At 47.2% G+C, this 22,431-nt stretch overlaps 12 non-coding genes across 12 annotated transcripts; all 12 read right to left on the minus strand.

Moving 5' to 3' along the window:
- Positions 1-211: 211 nt before the first annotated feature.
- Positions 212-284, minus strand: Trnak-cuu (transfer RNA lysine (anticodon CUU)). The gene has a single exon. It is a non-coding gene; the product is annotated as a tRNA-Lys (tRNA).
- Positions 285-1,735: 1,451 nt separating this feature from the next.
- On the minus strand, positions 1,736-1,808 carry Trnak-cuu (transfer RNA lysine (anticodon CUU)). Its single transcript has one exon. It is a non-coding gene; the product is annotated as a tRNA-Lys (tRNA).
- Positions 1,809-3,259: 1,451 nt separating this feature from the next.
- Positions 3,260-3,332, minus strand: Trnak-cuu (transfer RNA lysine (anticodon CUU)). Its single transcript has one exon. It is a non-coding gene; the product is annotated as a tRNA-Lys (tRNA).
- A 1,436-nt stretch (positions 3,333-4,768) lies between these two features.
- Positions 4,769-4,841, minus strand: Trnak-cuu (transfer RNA lysine (anticodon CUU)). The gene has a single exon. It is a non-coding gene; the product is annotated as a tRNA-Lys (tRNA).
- A 1,474-nt stretch (positions 4,842-6,315) lies between these two features.
- Trnak-cuu (transfer RNA lysine (anticodon CUU)) lies at positions 6,316-6,388 on the minus strand. Its single transcript has one exon. It is a non-coding gene; the product is annotated as a tRNA-Lys (tRNA).
- Positions 6,389-7,549: 1,161 nt separating this feature from the next.
- On the minus strand, positions 7,550-7,622 carry Trnak-cuu (transfer RNA lysine (anticodon CUU)). Its single transcript has one exon. It is a non-coding gene; the product is annotated as a tRNA-Lys (tRNA).
- Positions 7,623-9,057: 1,435 nt separating this feature from the next.
- Trnak-cuu (transfer RNA lysine (anticodon CUU)) lies at positions 9,058-9,130 on the minus strand. The gene has a single exon. It is a non-coding gene; the product is annotated as a tRNA-Lys (tRNA).
- A 1,472-nt stretch (positions 9,131-10,602) lies between these two features.
- On the minus strand, positions 10,603-10,675 carry Trnak-cuu (transfer RNA lysine (anticodon CUU)). Its single transcript has one exon. It is a non-coding gene; the product is annotated as a tRNA-Lys (tRNA).
- A 1,445-nt stretch (positions 10,676-12,120) lies between these two features.
- Trnak-cuu (transfer RNA lysine (anticodon CUU)) lies at positions 12,121-12,193 on the minus strand. Its single transcript has one exon. It is a non-coding gene; the product is annotated as a tRNA-Lys (tRNA).
- Positions 12,194-18,882: 6,689 nt separating this feature from the next.
- Positions 18,883-18,955, minus strand: Trnak-cuu (transfer RNA lysine (anticodon CUU)). Its single transcript has one exon. It is a non-coding gene; the product is annotated as a tRNA-Lys (tRNA).
- Positions 18,956-20,415: 1,460 nt separating this feature from the next.
- On the minus strand, positions 20,416-20,488 carry Trnak-cuu (transfer RNA lysine (anticodon CUU)). Its single transcript has one exon. It is a non-coding gene; the product is annotated as a tRNA-Lys (tRNA).
- A 1,451-nt stretch (positions 20,489-21,939) lies between these two features.
- On the minus strand, positions 21,940-22,012 carry Trnak-cuu (transfer RNA lysine (anticodon CUU)). Its single transcript has one exon. It is a non-coding gene; the product is annotated as a tRNA-Lys (tRNA).
- Positions 22,013-22,431: the final 419 nt, after the last annotated feature.

Consider the following 22,431-nt stretch of genomic DNA (forward strand, 5'->3'; position numbering starts at 1 on the left):
ATCTGACACGTAACCGATGTCCTCTCCAAACAACAACACTTGCATTTCAGAACATGTCTTTCACACATGTCTACAAAATCACCTTCACCTTCAAATACAGTTTCCTTGCGACTGACAGAGACGTAGGCAAAGTTTAAAGTTGCTATTTCCATTACATCACGTTAATCAGAAAAACGGTAATTTACATCTGCAGCAGAACATAATTCCGTTTCGCTCAGCGTGGGGCTCCAACCCACGACCCTGAGATTAAGAGTCTCATGCTCTACCGACTGAGCTGGCCGGGCTGCTTCGGTGAATACTTGCCAGGCAGCACGTCACACAGTACTCGTTTGGGTTGGGTGGTCCCATACAGAATCTCTCCATGCTGCCTAATGTTTTCCTAACGTCACACTCGTCACGTACTTCACTTTTATTTCATAATCATTTCTGAGAGGTAAGGAATTGCATGAAACCTGCAGAGCTAGTGGCGTCAAAATTAACACTCATACTTGATGTGACTCAAAAGGCGAACGAGTTACTTTCCGACGTTGTTTTACATGTGCAAGTGCCAGTGGAAACTCGCGGTGACGGCACTCTGCCGACCATTTCGCTAGTTAACACCGGTCTTGTGGTGTGTGTTTCAAGCTCAAGAGCATCTCCAAGCAGAAAATGGTCAACAGCAACATTCAGACGGTTTCGTACAGCTCAAATGCTACATTATAACGGTATGTTTCTTTTTCTGAACTGATAAAACACGAGCGTGACAGTATTCGAACCTGTAATCTTCAGATCCGAAGTCCGACGCCTTATCCATTAGGCCACACAGTCACTGACGACCAAGTGCAACTTGTATATGACTCATCTCGAAACGCTCACACCCCTGATAATTTGTGTTTTCGTTCTACACAGCCGCTGCCCTTGCTCTTTCCCACCCATTCGTTACATTCAACCTCTTACGTGACCGACCAAATATAGACTGGGAAACAAGACCACACACTTTGTGCATACGGAATCGAAGGCAGGGCGTGCCTCGCCGCATTTGCCACGATGGCCATTTGCTACTTCTGCAGAAGCGGCGGCGGCGGCGGCGCCGACGACGACGACGACGACGACGACGACGACGACGACGACGACGACGACCGCGAGAGGCTCTGACATATGTGAGAAATACATCTATATAATGTAATTCAGACTGCCTCGTCCCACCTTATGGTGAACCGCTTTGGCAATGGCTTTATCTGCGCCATTCGCCTTAATCACATCTGAGAGTAATTCTTAATAAAAGGCATGTCGCTAATTGTTCGTCATCACAGATACTGTTTGTTATACGGCCACGACGCGCAACTGATTTCCTTTGAGGATGGAACTCACGACCCTTGGTTTACTAGTCCAGTGCTCTACCACTGAGCTAAAGAGGCGCGGCATAGCGGTACTTTTGCGTACTTCGTCCTTACGGTCGTCTGGATCATCAGACTTCAGCTGACAACACTTCATATTACCGACTAATATTTGCAGCTATGGCGACCCATTACTGCTTGGCTACACATCTGACACGTAACCGATGTCCTCTCCAAACAACAACACTTGCATTTCAGAACATGTCTTTCACACATGTCTACAAAATCACCTTCACCTTCAAATACAGTTTCCTTGCGACTGACAGAGACGTAGGCAAAGTTTAAAGTTGCTATTTCCATTACATCACGTTAATCAGAAAAACGGTAATTTACATCTGCAGCGGAACAAAATTCCGTTTCGCCCAGTTTGGGGCTCCAACCCACGACCCTGAGATTAAGAGTCTCATGCTCTACCGACTGAGCTGGCCGGGCTGCTTCGCTGAATACTTGCCGGGCAGCACGTCACACAGTACTCGTTTGGGTTGGGTGGTTCCATACAGAATCTCTCCATGCTGCCTAATGTTTTCCTAATGTCACACTCGTCACGTACTTCACTTTTATTTCATAATCATTTCTAAAAGGTAAGGAATTGCATGACAACCTGCAGAGCTATTGGCGTCAAAATTAACACTCATACTTGATGTGACTCAAAAGGCGAACGAGTTACTTTCCGACGTTGTTTTAGATGTGCAAGTGCCAGTGGAAACTCGCGGTGACGGCACTCTGCCGACCATTTCGCTAGTTAACACCGGTCTTGTAGTGTGTGTTTCAAGCTCAAGAGCATCTCCAAGCAGAAAATGGTCAACAGCAACATTCAGACGGTTTCGTACTGCTCAAATGCTACATTAAAACGGTATGTTTCTTTTTCAGAACTGATAAAACACGAGCGTGACTGCATTCGAACCTGTAATCTTCAGATCCGAAGTCCGACGCCTTATCCATTAGGCCACACAGGCACTGACGCCCAAGTGCAACTTGTATATGACTCATCTCGAAACGCTCACACCCCTGATAATTTGTGTTTTCGTTCTACACAGCCGCTGCCCGTGCTCTTTCCCACCCATTCGTTACATTCAACCTCTTACGTGACCGACCAAATATAGACTGGAAAACAAGACCACACACTTTGTGCATACGGAATCGAAGGCAGGGCGTGTTCGCCGCATTTGCCACGATGGCCATTTGCTACTTCTGCAGAAGCGGCGGCGGCGGCGACGACGACGACGACGACGACGACGACCACGACGACGACGACGACGACGACGACCGCGAGAGGCTCTGACATATGTGAGAAATACATCTATAAAATGTAATTCAGACTGCCTCGTCCCACCTTATGCTGAACCGCTTTGGCAAAGGCTTTATCTGCGCCATTCGCCTTAATCACATCTGAGAGTAATTCTTAATAAAAGGCATGTCGCTAATTGTTCGTCATCACAGATACTGTTTGCTATACGGCCACGACGCGCAACTGACTTCCTTTGAGGATGGAACTCACAACCCTTGGTTTACTAGTCCAGTGCTCTACCACTGAGCTAAAGAGGCGCGGCCTAGCGGTACTTTTGCGTACTTCGTCCTTACGGTCGTCTGGATCATCAGACTTCAGCTGACAACACTTCATATTACCGACTAATATTTGCAGCTATGGCGACCCATTACTGCTTGGCTACACATCTGACACGTAACCGATGTCCTCTCCAAACAACAACACTTGCATTTCAGAACATGTCTTTCACACATGTCTACAAAATCACCTTCACCTTCAAATACAGTTTCCTTGCGACTGACAGAGACGTAGGCAAAGTTTAAAGTTGCTATTTCCATTACATCACGTTAATCAGAAAAACGGTAATTTACATCTGCAGCCTAACAAAATTCCGTTTCGCCCAGTGTGGGGCTCTAACCCACGACCCTGAGATTAAGAGTCTCATGCTCTACCGACTGAGCTAGCCGGGTTGCTTCGGTGAATACCTGCCGGGCAGCACGTCACACAGTACTCGTTTGGGTTGGGTGGTCCCATACAGAATCTCTCCATGCTGCCTAATGTTTTCCTAACGTCACACTCGTCACGTACTTCACTTTTATTTCATAATCATTTCTGAGAGGTAAGGAATTGCATGACAACCTGCAGAGCTAGTGGCGTCAAAATTAACACTCATACTTGATGTGACTCAAAAGGCGAACGAGTTACTTTCCGACATTGTTTTAGATGTGCAAGTGCCAGTGGAAACTCGCGGTGACGACACTCTGCCGACCATTTCGCTAGTTAACACCGGTCTTGTAGTGTGTGTTTCAAGCTCAAGAGCATCTCCAAGCAGAAAATGGTCAACAGCAACATTCAGACGGTTTCGTACAGCTCAAATGCTACATTAAAACGGTATGTTTCTTTTTCAGAACTGATAAAACACGAGCGTGACAGCATTCGAACCTGTAATCTTCAGATCCGAAGTCCGACGCCTTATCCATTAGGCCACACAGTCACTGACGACTAAGTGCAACTTGTATATGACTCATCTCGAAACGCTCACACCCCTGATAATTTGTGTTTTCGTTCTACACAGCCGCTGCCCTTGCTCTTTCCCACCCATTCGTTACATTCAACCTCTTACGTGACCGACCAAATATAGACTGGGAAACAAGACCACACACTTTGTGCATACGGAATCGAAGGCAGGGCGTGCCTCGCCGCATTTGCCACGATGGCCATTTGCTACTTCTGCAGAAGCGACGACGACGACGACGACGACGACGACGACGACCGCGAGAGGCTCTGACATATGTGAGAAATACATCTATATAATGTAATTCAGACTGCCTCGTCCCACCTTATGCTGAACCGCTTTGGCAAAGGCTTTATCTGCGCCATTCGCCTTAATCACATCTGAGAGTAATTCTTAATAAAAGGCATGTCGCTAATTGTTCGTCATCACAGATACTGTTTGCTATACGGCCACGACGCGCAAATGATTTCCAAAATTCGACTTCTTCCTTTGAGGATGGAACTCACGACCCTTGGTTTACTAGTCCAGTGCTCTACCACTGAGCTAAAGAGGCGCGGCCTAGCGGTACTTTTGCGTACTTCGTCCTTACGGTCGTCTGGATCATCAGACTTCGGCTGACAACACTTCATATTACCGACTAATATTTGCAGCTATGGCGACCCTTTACTGCTTGGCTACACATCTGACACGTAACCGATGTCCTCTCCAAACAACAACACTTGCATTTCAGAACATGTCTTTCACACATGTCTACAAATTTACCTTCACCTTCAAATACAGTTTCCTTGCGACTGACAGAGACGTAGGCAAAGTTTAAAGTTGCTATTTCCATTACATCACGTTAATCAGAAAAACGGTAATTTACATCTGCAGTGGAACAAATTTCCGTTTCGCTCAGCGTGGGGCTCCAACCCACGACCCTGAGATTAAGAGTCTCATGCTCTACCGACTGAGCTGGCCGGGCTGCTTCAGTTAATACTTGCCGGGCAGCAGGTCACACAGTACTCGTTTGGGTTGGGTGGTCCCATACAGAATCTCTCCATGCTGCCTAATGTTTTCCTAACGTCACACTCGTCACGTACTTCACTTTTATTTCATAATCATTTCTGAGAGGTAAGGAATTGCATGACAACCTGCAGAGCTAGTGGCGTCAAAATTAACACTCATACTTGATGTGACTCAAAAGGCGAACGAGTTACTTTCCGACGTTGTTTTACATGTGCAAGTGCCAGTGGAAACTCGCGGTGACGGCACTCTGCCGACCATTTCGCTAGTTAACACCGGTCTTGTAGTGTGTGTTTCAAGCTCAAGAGCATCTCCAAGCAGAAAATGGTCAACAGCAACATTCAGACGGTTTCGTACAGCTCAAATGCTACATTAAAACGGTATGTTTCTTTTTCTGAACTGATAAAACACGAGCGTGACAGCATTCGAACCTGTAATCTTCAGATCCGAAGTCCGACGCCTTATCCATTAGGCCACACAGTCACTGACGACCAAGTGCAACTTGTATATGACTCATCTCGAAACGCTCACACCCCTGATAATTTGTGTTTTCGTTCTACACAGCCGCTGCCCTTGCTCTTTCCCACCCATTCGTTACATTCAACCTCTTACGTGACCGACCAATTATAGACTGGGAAACAAGACCACACACTTTGTGCATACGGGATCGAAGGCAGGGCGTGCCTCGCCGCATTTGCCACGATGGCCATTTGCTACTTCTGCAGAAGCGGCGGCGGCGGCGGCGGCGGCGGCGACGACGACGACGACGACGACGACGACGACGACGACGACGACGTCGACCGCGAGAGGCTCTGACATATGTGAGAAATACATCTATATAATGTAATTCAGACTGCCTCGTCCCACCTTATGCTGAACCGCTTTGGCAAAGGCTTTATCTGCGCCATTCGCCTTAATCACATCTGAGAGTAATTCTTAATAAAAGGCATGTCGCTAATTGTTCGTCATCACAGATACTGTTTGCTATACGGCCACGACACGCAACTGATTTCCAAAATTCGACTTCTTCCTTTGAGGATGGAACTCACGACCCTTGGTTTACTAGTCCAGTGCTCTACCACTGAGCTAAAGAGGCACGGCCTAGGGTACTTTTGCATACTTTGTCCTTACGGTCGTCTGGATCATCAGATTTCGGCTGACAACACTTCATATTACCGACTAATATTTGCAGCTATGGCGACCCTTTACTGCTTGGCTACACATCTGACACGTAACCGATGTCCTCTCCAAACAAAAACACTTGCATTTCAGAAAATGTCTTTCACACATGTCTACAAAATCACCTTCACCTTCAAATACAGTTTCCTTGTGACTGACACAGACGTAGGCAAAGTTTAAAGTTGCTATTTCCATTACATCACGTTAATCAGAAAAACGGTAATTTACATCTGCAGCGGAACAAAATTCCGTTTCGCCCAGCGTGGGGCTCGAACCCACGACCCTGAGATTAAGAGTCTCATGCTCTACCGACTGAGCTAGCCGGGCTGCTTCGGTGAATACTTGCCGGGCAGCACGTCACACAGTACTCGTTTGGGTTGGGTGGTCCCATACAGCATCTCTCCATGCTGCCTAATGTTTTCCTAACGTCACACTCGTCACGTACTTCACTTTTATTTCATAATCATTTCTGAGAGGTAAGGAATTGCATGACAACCTGCAGAGCTAGTGGCGTCAAAATTAACACTCATACTTGATGTGACTCAAAAGGCGAACGAGTTACTTTCCGACGTTGTTTTAGATGTGCAAGTGCCAGTGGAAACTCGCGGTGACGGCACTCTGTCGACCATTTCGCTAGTTAACACCCGTCTTGTAGTGTGTGTTTCAAGCTCAAGAGCATCTCCAAGCAGAAAATGGTCAACAGCTACATTCAGACGGTTTCCTACTACTCAATTGCTACATTAAAACGGTATGTTTCTTTTTCAGAACTGATAAAACACGAGCGTGACAGCATTCGAACCTGTAATCTTCAGATCCGACGACGACGACGACGACGACGACGACGACGACGACGACCGCGAGAGGCTCTGACATATGTGAGAAATACATCTATATAATGTAATTCAGACTGCCTCGTCCCACCTTATGCTGAACCGCTTTGGCATAGGCTTTATCGGCGCCATTCGCCTTAATCACATCTGAGAGCAATTCTTAATAAAAGGCATGTCGCTAATTGTTCGTCATCAGAGATACTGTTTGCTATACAGCCACGACGCGCAAATGATTTCCAAAATTCGACTTCTTCCTTTGAGGATGGAACTCACGACCCTTGGTTTACTAGTCCAGTGCTCTACCACTGAGCTAAAGAGGCGCGGCCTAGCGGTACTTTTGCGTACTTCGTCCTTACGGTCGTCTGGATCATCAGACTTCGGCTGACAACACTTCATATTACCGACTAATATTTGCAGCTATGGTGACCCTTTACTGCTTGGCTACACATCTGACACGTAACCGATGTCCTCTCCAAACAACAACACTTGCATTTCAGAACATGTCTTTCACACATGTCTACAAAATCACCTTCACCTTCAAATACAGTTTCCTTGTGACTGACAGAGACGTAGGCAAAGTTTAAAGTTGCTATTTTCATTACATGACGTTAATCAGAAAAACGGTAATTTACATCTGCAGCGGAACAAAATTCCGTTTCGCCCAGCGTGGGGCTCGAAACCACGACCCTGAGATTAAGAGTCTCATGCTCTACCGACTGAGATAGCCGGGCTGCTTCGGTGAATACCTGCCGGGCAGCACGTCACACAGTACTCGTTTGGGTTGGGTGGTCCCATACAGAATCTCTCCATGCTGCCTAAAGTTTTCCTAACGTCACACTCGTCACGTACTTCACTTTTATTTCATAATCATTTCTGAGAGGTAAGGAATTGCATGACAACCTGCAGAGCTAGTGGCGTCAAAATTAACACTCATACTTGATGTGACTCAAAAGGCGAACGAGTTACTTTCCGACGTTGTTTTAGATGTGAAAGTGCCAGTGGAAACTCGCGGTGACGGCACTCTGCCGACCATTTCGCTAGTTAACTCCGGTCTTGTAGTGTGTGTCTCAACCTCAAGAGCATCTCCAAGCAGAAAATGGTCAACAGCAACATTCAGACGGTTTCGTACTGCTCAAATGCTACATTAAAACGGTATGTTTCTTCTTCAGAACTGATAAAACACGAGCGTGACAGCATTCGAACCTGTAATCTTAAGATCCGAAGTCCGACGCCTTATCCATTAGGCCACACAGTCACTGACGACCAAGTGCAACTTGTATATGACTCATCTCGAAACGCTCACACCCCTGATAATTTGTGTTTTCGTTCTACACAGCCGCTGCCCTTGCTCTTTCCCACCCATTCGTTACATTCAACCTCTTACGTGACCGAACAAATATAGACTGGGAAACAAGACCACACACTTTGTGCATACGGAATCGAAGGCAGGGCGTGCCTCGCCGCATTTGCCACGATGGCCATTTGCTACTTCTGCAGAAACGGCGGCGGCGACGACTACGACGACGACGACGACCGCGAGAGGCTCTGACATATGTGAGAAATACATCTATATAATGTAATTCAGACTGCCTCGTCCCACCTTATGCTGAACCGCTTTGGCAAAGGCTTTATCTGCGCCATTCGCCTTAATCACATCTGAGAGTAATTCTTAATAAAATGCATGTCGCTAATTGTTCGTCATCACAGATACTGTTTGCTATACGGCCACGACGCGCAACTGATTTCCAAAATTCGACTTCTTCCTTTGAGGATGGAACTCACGACCCTTGGTTTACTAGTCCAGTGCTCTACCACTGAGCTAAAGATGCGCGGCCTAGGGTACTTTTGCGTACTTCGTCCTTACGATCGTCTGGATCATCAGACTTCGGCTGACAACACATCATATTACCGACTAATATTTGCAGCTATGGCGACCCTTTACTGCTTGGCTACACATCTGACACGTAACCGATGTCCTCTCCAAACAACAACACTTGCATTTCAGAACATGTCTTTCACACATGTCTACAAAATCACCTTCACCTTCAAATACAGTTTCCTTGCGACTGACAGAGACGTAGGCAAAGTTTAAAGTTGCTATTTCCATTACACCACGTTAATCAGAAAAACGGTAATTTACATCTGCAGCGGAACAAAATTCCGTTTCGCCCAGCGTGGGGCTCAAACCCACGACCCTGAGATTAAGAGTCTCATGCTCTACCGACTGAGATAGCCGGGCTGCTTCGGTGAATACCTGCCGGGCAGCACGTCACACAGTACTCGTTTGGGTTGGGTGGTCCCATACAGAATCTCTCCATGCTGCCTAAAGTTTTCCTAACGTCACACTCGTCACGTACTTCACTTTTATTTCATAATCATTTCTGAGAGGTAAGGAATTGCATGACAACCTGCAGAGCTAGTGGCGTCAAAATTAACACTCATACTTGATGTGACTCAAAAGGCGAACGAGTTACTTTCCGACGTTGTTTTAGATGTGCAAGTGCCAGTGGAAACTCGCGGTGACGGCACTCTGCCGACCATTTCGCTAGTTAACACCGGTCTTGTAGTGTGTGTTTCAAGCTCAAGAGCATCTCCAAGCAGAAAATGGTCAACAGCAACATTCAGACGGTTTCGTACAGCTCAAATGCTACATTAAAACGGTATGTTTCTTTTTCAGAACTGATAAAACACGAGCGTGACAGCATTCGAACCTGTAATCTTCAGATCCGAAGTCCGACGCCTTATCCATTAGGCCACACAGTCACTGACGACCAAGTGCAACTTGCATATGACTCATCTCGAAACGCTCACACCCCTGATAATTTGTGTTTTCGTTCTACACAGCCGCTGCCCTTGCTCTTTCCCACCCATTCGTTATATTCAACCTCTTACGTGACCGACCAAATATAGACTGGGAAACAAGACCACACACTTTGTGCATACGGAATCGAAGGCAGGGCGTGCCTCGCCGCATTTGCCACGATGGCCATTTGCTACTTCTGCAGAAGCGGCGGCGGCGACGACGACGACGACGACGACGACGACGACGACGACGACGACGACGACGACGACGACGACCGCGAGAGGCTCTGACATATGTGAGAAATACATCTATAAAATGTAATTCAGACTGCCTCGTCCCACCTTATGCTGAACCGCTTTGGCAAAGGCTTTATCTGCGCCATTCGCCTTAATCACATCTGAGAGTAATTCTTAATAAAAGGCATGTCGCTAATTGTTCGTCATCACAGATACTGTTTGCTATACGGCCACGACGCGCAAATGATTTCCAAAATTCGACTTCTTCCTTTGAGGATGGAACTCACGACCCTTGGTTTACTAGTCCAGTGCTCTACCACTGAGCTAAAGAGGCGCGGCCTAGCGGTACTTTTGCGTACTTCGTCCTTACGGTCGTCTGGATCATCAGACTTCGGCTGACAACACTTCATATTACCGACTAATATTTGCAGCTATGGCGACCCTTTACTGCTTGGCTACACATCTGACACGTAACCGATGTCCTCTCCAAACAACAACACTTGCATTTCAGAACATGTCTTTCACACATGTCTACAAAATCACCTTCACCTTCAAATACAGTTTCCTTGCGACTGACAGAGACGTAGGCAAAGTTTAAAGTTGCTATTTCCATTACATCACGTTAATCAGAAAAACGGTAATTTACATCTGCAGCGGAACAAAATTCCGTTTCGCCCAGCGTGGGGCTCGAACCCACGACCCTGAGATTAAGAGTCTCATGCTCTACCGACTGAGTTGGCCGGGCTGCTTCGGTGAATACTTGCCGGGCAGCACGTCACACAGTACTCGTTTGGGTTGGGTGGTCCCATACAGCATCTCTCCATGCTGCCTAATGTTTTCCTAACGTCACACTCGTCACGTACTTCACTTTTATTTCATAATCATTTCTGAGAGGTAAGGAATTGCATGACAACCTGCAGAGCTAGTGGCGTCAAAATTAACACTCATACTTGATGTGACTCAAAAGGCGAACGAGTTACTTTCCGACGTTGTTTTAGATGTGCAAGTGCCAGTGGAAACTCGCGGTGACGGCACTCTGCCGACCATTTCGCTAGTTAACACCGGTCTTGTAGTGTGTGTTTCAAGCTCAAGAGCATCTCCAAGCAGAAAATGGTCAACAGCAACATTCAGACGGTTTCGTACTGCTCAAATGCTACATCAAAACGGTATGTTTCTTTTTCAGAACTGATAAAACACGAGCGTGACAGCATTCGAACCTGTAATCTTCAGATCCGAAGTCCGACGCCTTATCCATTAGGCCACACAGTCACTGACGACCAAGTGCAACTTGTATATGACTCATCTCGAAACGCTCACACCCCTGATAATTTGTGTTTTCGTTCTACACAGCCGCTGCCCTTGCTCTTTCCCACCCATTCGTTATATTCAACCTCTTACGTGACCGAACAAATATAGACTGGGAAACAAGACCACACACTTTGTGCATACGGAATCGAAGGCAGGGCGTGCCTCGCCGCATTTGCCACGATGGCCATTTGCTACTTCTGCAGAAGCTGCGGCGACGACGACGACGACGACGACGACGACGACGACGACCGCGAGAGGCTCTGACATGTGTGAGAAATACATCTATAAAATGTAATTCAGACTGCCTCGTCCCACCTTATGCTGAACCGCTTTGGCAAAGGCTTTATCTGCGCCATTCGCCTTAATCACATCTGAGAGTAATTCTTAATAAAAGGCATGTCGCTAATTGTTCGTCATCACAGATACTGTTTGCTATACGGCCACGACGCGCAAATGATTTCCAAAATTCGACTTCTTCCTTTGAGGATGGAACTCACGACCCTTGGTTTACTAGTCCAGTGCTCTACCACTGAGCTAAAGAGGCGCGGCCTAGCGGTACTTTTGCGTACTTCGTCCTTACGGTCGTCTGGATCATCAGACTTCGGCTGACAACACCTCATATTACCGACTAATATTTGCAGCTATGGCGACCCTTTACTGCTTGGCTACACATCTGACACGTAACCGATGTCCTCTCCAAACAACAACACTTGCATTTCAGAACATGTCTTTCACACATGTCTACAAAATCACCTTCACCTTCAAATACAGTTTCCTTGCGACTGACAGAGACGTAGGCAAAGTTTAAAGTTGCTATTTCCATTACACCACGTTAATCAGAAAAACGGTAATTTACATCTGCAGCGGAACAAAATTCCGTTTCGCCCAGCGTGGGGCTCAAACCCACGACCCTGAGATTAAGAGTCTCATGCTCTACCGACTGAGATAGCCGGGCTGCTTCGGTGAATACCTGCCGGGCAGCACGTCACACAGTACTCGTTTGGGTTGGGTGGTCCCATACAGAATCTCTCCATGCTGCCTAATGTTTTCCTAACGTCACACTCGTCACGTACTTCACTTTTATTTCATAATCATTTCTGAGAGGTAAGGAATTGCATGACAACCTGCAGAGATAGTGGCGTCAAAATTAACACTCATACTTGATGTGACTCAAAAGGCGAACGAGTTACATTCCGACGTTGTTTTAGATGTGCAAGTGCCAGTGGAAACTCGCGGTGACGGCACTCTGCCGACCATTTCGCTAGTTAACACCGGTCTTGTAGTGTGTGTTTCAAGCTCAAGAGCATCTCCAAGCAGAAAATGGTCAGCAGCAACATTCAGACGGTTTCGTACTGCTCAAATGCTACATTAAAACGGTATGTTTCTTTTTCAGAACTGATAAAACACGAGCGTGACAGCATTCGAACCTGTAATCTTCAGATCCGAAGTCCGACGCCTTATCCATTAGGCCACACAGTCACTGACGACCAAGTGCAACTTGTATATGACTCATCTCGAAACGCTCACACCCCTGATAATTTGTGTTTTCGTTCTACACAGCCGCTGCCCTTGCTCTTTCCCACCCATTCGTTACATTCAACCTCTTACGTGACCGAACAAATATAGACTGGGAAACAAGACCACACACTTTGTGCATACGGAATCGAAGGCAGGGCGTGCCTCGCCGCATTTTTTTTTTTTTTTTTAAAAAAAAAAAAAAAAAAAAAAAATCTTTATTAACCAATGTTATATTATGATACAGAATAACCCACCACCTGAAGCATTAGTGGGTCTTTGCTTACATACAATAATACAATTACTACAGCATTCATTGCTTAATATTATTACCTACTTTTTAGTGTTAGTTTTTTGTTTTCACTATGGGCATTTCTACTTCTAATATTAACCTACTTAATCTAACTGCAACGTTACACACGTGCCAGCGTGAGTATAAACCTACTGTTTGTGGCCGGGCCCACTGAGCTGATCCCAGTGGGCATGCCCCTGGCACCGGGCTGGCCTAAGACGTTTGAACCGCTGCAGTTTATGCTAAGGTATTATCCTAACTTATCCTACTTCTTATCCTATTCCTACGCTACTGTCAATTTCGGTGTGTTGGTCAAATCCGGTAGAAATGTGCACCCTCCTCCTGGTCCAGGAGCGTGGCGGATCCCAGCCGTGAAACGGCTGGCCAATTCCACGTCCGGCGGAAAGGGACGGGTGCACTTAGGTCTGGTCAGGTGTTTGTCAGTTTCGGGTTAATTTTGATTGTTCCTAAGAAAGTCCTTTAATATTTTGCCCGAGATCTCATTCGCAAGATTATTTAAAGTTTGAAAGTGATCCTCGCGCCTGAGTAAGTGGTACGTGTCTTGATTTGGTAGTTGGAGTCTGAGTTGTGATGCTACTTCGTCAAAGAGATGGCACTCATACACCACATGGTCTGGGGTGCCCTGTGGGGCCCCACAGTCGCACGCTGGTGTAGCCCGTTTCCCAAATCTGCATAAGTATGCTGGATAGGGTCCATGTCCAGTGAGGAAGTGCAGAAGTCCTCTTGATGGCTTGAAATATCTGAGCTGTAAGCGCTCCTTAATATTTGGCAGCAGTTCATGCGTTCTCCGACCTGCGTCGTCCGCATCCCATTGCTCTTGCCAAAGTTCTTCCCCCCTATTTCTAATTTCCGATTTAGAGCCCGTGTAGATCCCCATTATTTCTATCATTTTATCCCTGTTGCCTTTCTTGGCCCAGTACCATGCCGCCTGTTCTCTTATTTTAATGTCCAGAGGACACAGCCCCATGAGTACTAATAGCGCCCCCCCTGGTGTTGTTCTATATGCTCCTACAGAGCGCAGGAGCATATTCCGCTGCACTCTCCTCACGGCCATGGCAGGCATGACCCTCGTGAGCCTGTGAGCCCAGACTCCTGACGCGTATCCCACAATGGAGGTCAGTATGCTGTTATGATATAGTTTGATTAGGTCTGGTGGTAAGTGAAACCGCTTGTGTCCTATGCCAATGAGTTTATTCAGTGTTTCTAGGGATCTCTGTGTTATTGTGTCAACATGCGATGTATAGTTCCATCTCTCATCGACGATTACGCCCAAGTACCGGGCCTCACGTCGCCGAAGCACTGGCGAGCCGTCTATTCTCACCGTCGGGTTCCTAACTAGTTGTCCCTTGAGCAACAGATATGTAGACTTACTGGGTGATATAGTCATTTTTGTTCTGTGACACCATGTGGTCAAGATAGAAATTGCTCTCTCAATTTTCGGTTCCAGTTCTTCGCGGCTGCGGCCGCCAACCAGCAGAAGGAGGTCGTCTGCGTAGGCTATGCCCTCTAGCACATCCTCGCTATTCTGCAGATCTTCTAAGAGTGGTTCCATTGTTATGTCCCAAAAGAGTGGCCCAAGGACAGAGCCCTGTGGACACCCCTTTGTAATCTCCTTTCTAACCCTCCCGCTAGGGGACGATAGCCAGACCTCCCTTCCCTCACAGTAGCTCCTAAAACAACCATATAGCGGCCCTGGACACTCTTTCTCTCGCAAGCGAGAGAAGAGCGAGGGCCACCACAGATTGTCGAAGGCGCCGCTGATATCCACCATGATGCCAACAATGTATTTGTGCGGGGCTGAGCCACAGACCTCCGCGGCAAGGGCGATAGCGTCAGACGCTGATCTCCCCGACCGGAAACCGAATTGCCTGTCGCACATCCCACACAACACACGATGTGCAGCCAGTCTGTCTGCCAGCAACCTCTCAAAAAGTTTCCCCAGTATGTCTAGTAGGCAGATGGGCCTGTATGATTTGGCTTCTTTTGGGTCCTTATCTGGGCCTTTCTTAAGTATTACAGCATTTGCCTTCTTCCAGGTGTTAGGGAATTTTCTGAGTCTCAAGCACTCATTGTACAACTTGGTGAGAGGTGCCACCAGCTGGGGAGCCAGGAACTGCACTACTTCCGTTGTGATACCGTCTGGTCCAGGAGCCTTCCCCTTTTTGAGGGCTTTTATCTGGGCTTCGACCTCCTCTTCTGAGAAGGGATAGACCATACTGTTGTTTTCATAATCTTGTCGGTCTTCCTCCCTGATCAGCCTTTGTACTTCTGTATCCTCTTCTTCCACATCATCAGGCAGCAGGACCCGGAGAAGGACCTCGGCAGTTTCCTGCCAGGTCTCTGTCATCCGGTCCCCGCTCCTGACGGTGGACAGCACCATGGGCGATCTTATTTTCTCCCGTACTAGTTTGTAAGGGGTACCCCATGGGTCTGTGGCGAGTTGATTTAAAACAAATTTTTCCCAGCTTGCAAGTCGGACTGCCCTGAGCTCCTGTTGAAAATGGTCCTTCGCCTCTCTGTAAATTTGTAGCCATCGTTGTTTTTCCCTCCAGACGGCACACCGCTGGTAGTACCTCCTAGCCCTCCTTACAGACTGGCGCATCTGTTCTAGTTCTGTCGACCATGGTGTTGGGGAGGCCGCGACGGCTCTCCTCCTGGTTGGTACAGCTGCTTTCACCGCTCTGTTGACTGCACTCACCAGTTCTTCGGCGTATAGCTCCACGTTTACGTCACCCTCCGGCCATGTCGGAATGTCACACTCTCTCGCCAGGCGATCCCAGTCGGCCTTATTGTAGTTGAATTGCAGCTCCCACCCCATGTCCCAGCGGCACTCCTTGTCTCCCAGTGAAAAGGTAATCAGATTGTGGTCACTTGTTGTCATGTGTTCCCATACTTTCCAATCAATTACCTTGGTTGCGGCGTTGGGCGTTACCAAGGTAATATCAATATTGGTACCTTCTCCCCCGCCACCTGCATAGGTAGGGGGGTGCCCTTGCTTGTTAGCGACCATGAGTTGTAGGGCCATGATGGTCTCTTCAGCCTTTTCTCCACGTTCATCTCTTGTGCCGCTGAACCACAGGGGGGACTTTGCATTTATGTCTGCTGTGACTATTATTCTCCGCCCCTGCAGTGCCGTGGTTATCTGAGTTAGTTTATCTAAGAACTCGTCAATCTCCCTTCCGTACTGGAAGTACATATTAATGATGTACAGTACCCCGATGGGTGATTGCAACTCCACGACATTGCAGTGGTCATCAGAAAGCTGTGTAAGCACTGTAACTCTCAGTGCCTTGTTGATAATTATGATTGCAGCTTTTGGCTCACCTGTGCTATGAGTTATTTGCCAGTTGGCAGCTGTAAAGGGGATCCGTCCAGCTTGAGAGTATGGCTCCTGTAGACAGAGTATGTCAAGTCTCCTCTCCTCCACCACCTTCCGGAGTTCCTGCGTGACTAGTCTGCTGTTATGACAGTTAATCTGCCCTACGTTTATAAGGCTCAGTGGAAAAGTATGTTCTAATATGCGATTCTGGCCAGGTCTTATTCCAGTCGTGTGCAAGCCTTCCATTTGTAATTACAGACTGGTGATATAGTTCTTCCAGATCAAATTTTTCGTTTCGCCTTTCGAATACTTTTTTCACCAAGTCACGTAGGGCTCCAAAGTCAGTGGGGAGATTCATTGTCTTGAGCTGTATTCTATCTACAGCCTCCATTACCGAAAAGGTGACGTCTCTACCATATTCATGGCCAACACGCACCACATGCCTTAAAGCGGTGGTGAGGACAGCCGGCTCCTCCAGGCGCGATAGCTGCAATGCCTGTTCCAAATTTGGGTAAATCCTCCTTGGATCCACGCCCATGCCTCCAAAGGAGGGTGGATCTTTCAACGTACTCGTACTGCTCACATCATTGATTTGTATTTTCCCTTCATCAGCTGTGTTGTCTTTGATTGTCGGGAAAGTCAAACTCCCTACCACAGGATGCCCTTTTGGTCGCTCATGATCTGTAATCGACCTTCTTCCCCAGCTTGGAGGAGAGGGTGCGTCCTTCTGCCCACTAGGGTCTGTTTGAATCCCTATGTCTACCATTTGCACTTTTCCAGTAGTTGCATTGTTGAACTTCCGCAGAAGTTCTCTAAATCTGCTTGCTCTCAACGCATCCCTTAACCTCTTACTGGGCGACTTCCTTTTGGGCTTCCTGGATGCAGGAACAGACTCAGCCATAGTCTATTCTTGCTATAAGCCGTTGCTCGAGCATCCTGTATGTAGGGCAGTTCCTTCCAGTAGCATTGCAACTTTTCTTTCCTCTTCTCACACAAGGGATACATATCCCTGTTTTACAACAGGTTTTCCTTGTATGGTTTTCTGCCCCACACCTGGAGCAGGCCGGCTTCCTCTCGCAATGCTTGTGGACATGGTCCAGATCACCGCAGTTATGACATCTGGGAACCACCAGGTAGTCCCTCACATTAATTGCGTGAAACCCCATATAGATTCTGCCCATAGCGGTCAGTTTGCGCCACATACTCCCCGAGACTTCCGCGACGTGATGGACAACATCACGATCGCGGGGTCCCGTTCTGAAGCGCAACTTAAACTCATTTTTGAAGGCTTCCATATTCATTTCCTCGAAGTTCTGTTCTTTTATGGCTTCGTATATCTCATTTTCCTCTATTGCCACAGGTACATCATATAATATCACCAGCGGATTCCGCTTTTTAGGCGGTTCGCATTTCACTACCTTATTAAGCTTCGTGTGATTAAGTATTTTTTCCCTGTCTTCTTCTGTAGCAACATTTACAATAACCACATTTTTGGTTGCCTTAACTTTGTTTATTTTAATTTTTTCTTTTGCAGGGTTCACCGTTGTGGTGAATATTTCTTGTACTTTCTTAGTATCATGTCCGGACAGGGGTCTCAAGAAGACCGCCGTGTCCGGCCTTTTCGACACCTTGGCGATTGTCTCTTTTGTGGTTTGCGTTTTTGGAGCCGCTTGCGCAGCTACACCAGCCCATGTTTTTGTCGGCTGTTTACGTAGACGCTCGTTTTCTTTGCCTCGCCGCATTTGCCACGATGGCCATTTGCTACTTCTGCAGAAGCGGCGGCGGCGACGACGACGACGACGACGACGACGACGACGACGACGACGACGACGACGACGACGACGACGACGACGACGACGACGACCGCGAGAGGCTCTGACATATGTGAGAAATACATCTATAAAATGTAATTCAGACTGCCTCGTCCCACCTTATGCTGAACCGCTTTGGCAAAGGCTTTATCTGCGCCATTCGCCTTAATCACATCTGAGAGTAATTCTTAATAAAAGGCATGTCGCTAATTGTTCGTCATCACAGATACTGTTTGCTATACGGCCACGACGCGCAAATGATTTCCAAAATTCGACTTCTTCCTTTGAGGATGGAACTCACGACCCTTGGTTTACTAGTCCAGTGCTCTACCACTGAGCTAAAGAGGCGCGGCCTAGCGGTACTTTTGCGTACTTCGTCCTTACGGTCGTCTGGATCATCAGACTTCGGCTGACAACACCTCATATTACCGACTAATATTTGCAGCTATGGCGACCCTTTACTGCTTGGCTACACATCTGACACGTAACCGATGTCCTCTCCAAACAACAACACTTGCATTTCAGAACATGTCTTTCACACATGTCTACAAAATCACCTTCACCTTCAAATACAGTTTCCTTGCGACTGACAGAGACGTAGGCAAAGTTTAAAGTTGCTATTTCCATTACACCACGTTAATCAGAAAAACGGTAATTTACATCTGCAGCGGAACAAAATTCCGTTTCGCCCAGCGTGGGGCTCAAACCCACGACCCTGAGATTAAGAGTCTCATGCTCTACCGACTGAGATAGCCGGGCTGCTTCGGTGAATACCTGCCGGGCAGCAGGTCACACAGTACTCGTTTGGGTTGGGTGGTCCCATACAGAATCTCTCCATGCTGCCTAATGTTTTCCTAACGTCACACTCGTCACGTACTTCACTTTTATTTCATAATCATTTCTGAGAGGTAAGGAATTGCATGACAACCTGCAGAGATAGTGGCGTCAAAATTAACACTAATACTTGATGTGACTCAAAAGGCGAACGAGTTACATTCCGACGTTGTTTTAGATGTGCAAGTGCCAGTGGAAACTCGCGGTGACGGCACTCTGCCGACCATTTCGCTAGTTAACACCGGTCTTGTAGTGTGTGTTTCAAGCTCAAGAGCATCTCCAAGCAGAAAATGGTCAGCAGCAACATTCAGACGGTTTCGTACTGCTCAAATGCTACATTAAAACGGTATGTTTCTTTTTCAGAACTGATAAAACACGAGCGTGACAGCATTCGAACCTGTAATCTTCAGATCCGAAGTCCGACGCCTTATCCATTAGGCCACACAGTCACTGACGACCAAGTGCAACTTGTATATGACTCATCTCGAAACGCTCACACCCCTGATAATTTGTGTTTTCGTTCTACACAGCCGCTGCCCTTGCTCTTTCCCACCCATTCGTTACATTCAACCTCTTACGTGACCGAACAAATATAGACTGGGAAACAAGACCACACACTTTGTGCATACGGAATCGAAGGCAGGGCGTGCCTCGCCGCATTTGCCACGATGGCCATTTGCTACTTCTGCAGAAGCGGCGGCGGCGACGACGACGACGACGACGACGACGACGACGACGACGACGACGACGACCGCGAGAGGCTCTGACATATGTGAGAAATACATCTATAAAATGTAATTCAGACTGCCTCGTCCCACCTTTTGCTGAACCGCTTTGGCAAAGGCTTTATCTGCGCCATTCGCCTTAATCACATCTGAGAGTAATTCTTAATAAAAGGCATGTCGCTAATTGTTCGTCATCACAGATACTGTTTGCTATACGGCCACGACGCGCAAATGATTTCCAAAATTCGACTTCTTCCTTTGAGGATGGAACTCACGACCCTTGGTTTACTAGTCCAGTGCTCTACCACTGAGCTAAAGAGGCGCGGCCTAGCGGTACTTTTGCGTACTTCGTCCTTACGGTCGTCTGGATCATCAGACTTCGGCTGACAACACTTCATATTACCGACTAATATTTGCAGCTATGGCGACCCTTTACTGCTTGGCTACACATCTGACACGTAACTGATGTCCTCTCCAAACAACAACACTTGCATTTCAGAACATGTCTTTCACACATGTCTACAAAATCACCTTCACCTTCAAATACAGTTTCCTTGCGACTGACAGAGACGTAGGCAAAGTTTAAAGTTGCTATTTCCATTACATCACGTTAATCAGAAAAACGGTAATTTACATCTGCAGCGGAACAAAATTCCGTTTCGCCCAGCGTGGGGCTCGAACCCACGACCCTGAGATTAAGAGTCTCATGCTCTACCGACTGAGCTAGCCGGGCTGCTTCGGTGAATACTTGCCGGGCAGCACGTCACACAGTACTCGTTTGGGTTGGGTTGTCCCATACAGCATCTCTCCATGCTGCCTAATGTTTTCCTAACGTCACACTCGTCACGTACTTCACTTTTATTTCATAATCATTTCTGAGAGGTAAGGAATTGCATGACAACCTGCAGAGCTAGTGGCGTCAAAATTAACACTCATACTTGATGTGACTCAAAAGGCGAACGAGTTACTTTCCGACGTTGTTTTAGATGTGCAAGTGCCAGTGGAAACTCGCGGTGACGGCACTCTGCCGACCATTTCGCTAGTTAACACCGGTCTTGTAGTGTGTGTTTCAAGCTCAAGAGCATCTCCAAGCAGAAAATGGTCAACAGCAACATTCAGACGGTTTCGTACTGCTCAAATGCTACATCAAAACGGTATGTTTCTTTTTCAGAACTGATAAAACACGAGCGTGACAGCATTCGAACCTGTAATCTTCAGATCCGAAGTCCGACGCCTTATCCATTAGGCCACACAGTCACTGACGACCAAGTGCAACTTGTATATGACTCATCTCGAAACGCTCACACCCCTGATAATTTGTGTTTTCGTTCTACACAGCCGCTGCCCTTGCTCTTTCCCACCCATTCGTTACATTCAACCTCTTACGTGACCGAACAAATATAGACTGGGAAACAAGACCACACACTTTGTGCATACGGAATCGAAGGCAGGGCGTGCCTCGCCGCATTTGCCACGATGGCCATTTGCTACTTCTGCAGAAGCGGCGGCGGCGACGACGACGACGACGACGACGACGACGACGACGACGACCGCGAGAGGCTCTGACATATGTGAGAAATACATCTATAAAATGTAATTCAGACTGCCTCGTCCCACCTTATGCTGAACCGCTTTGGCAAAGGCTTTATCTGCGCCATTCGCCTTAATCACATCTGAGAGTAATTCTTAATAAAAGGCATGTCGCTAATTGTTCGTCATCACAGATACTGTTTGCTATACGGCCACGACGCGCAAATGATTTCCAAAATTCGACTTCTTCCTTTGAGGATGGAACTCACGACCCTTGGTTTACTAGTCCAGTGCTCTACCACTGAGCTAAAGAGGCGCGGCCTAGCGGTACTTTTGCGTACTTCGTCCTTACGGTCGTCTGGATCATCAGACTTCGGCTGACAACACTTCATATTACCGACTAATATTTGCAGCTATGGCGACCCTTTACTGCTTGGCTACACATCTGACACGTAACCGATGTCCTCTCCAAACAACAACACTTGCATTTCAGAACATGTCTTTCACACATGTCTACAAAATCACCTTCACCTTCAAATACAGTTTCCTTGCGACTGACAGAGACGTAGGCAAAGTTTAAAGTTGCTATTTCCATTACATCACGTTAATCAGAAAAACGGTAATTTACATCTGCAGCGGAACAAAATTCCGTTTCGCCCAGCGTGGGGCTCGAACCCACGACCCTGAGATTAAGAGTCTCATGCTCTACCAACTGAGCTAGCCGGGCTGCTTCGGTGAATACTTGCCGGGCAGCACGTCACACAGTACTCGTTTGGGTTGGGTGGTCCCATACAGCATCTCTCCATGCTGCCTAATGTTTTCCTAACGTCACACTCGTCACGTACTTCACTTTTATTTCATAATCATTTCTGAGAGGTAAGGAATTGCATGACAACCTGCAGAGCTAGTGGCGTCAAAATTAACACTCATACTTGATGTGACTCAAAAGGCGAACGAGTTACTTTCCGACGTTGTTTTAGATGTGCAAGTGCCAGTGGAAACTCGCGGTGACGGCACTCTGCCGACCATTTCGCTAGTTAACACCGGTCTTGTAGTGTGTGTTTCAAGCTCAAGAGCATCTCCAAGCAGAAAATGGTCAACAGCAACATTCACACGGTTTCGTACTGCTCAAATGCTACATCAAAA

This window comes from Schistocerca gregaria, chromosome 8, assembly GCF_023897955.1.
Source record: "Schistocerca gregaria isolate iqSchGreg1 chromosome 8, iqSchGreg1.2, whole genome shotgun sequence".
NCBI classification, from domain to species: Eukaryota; Metazoa; Arthropoda; class Insecta; order Orthoptera; family Acrididae; genus Schistocerca; species Schistocerca gregaria.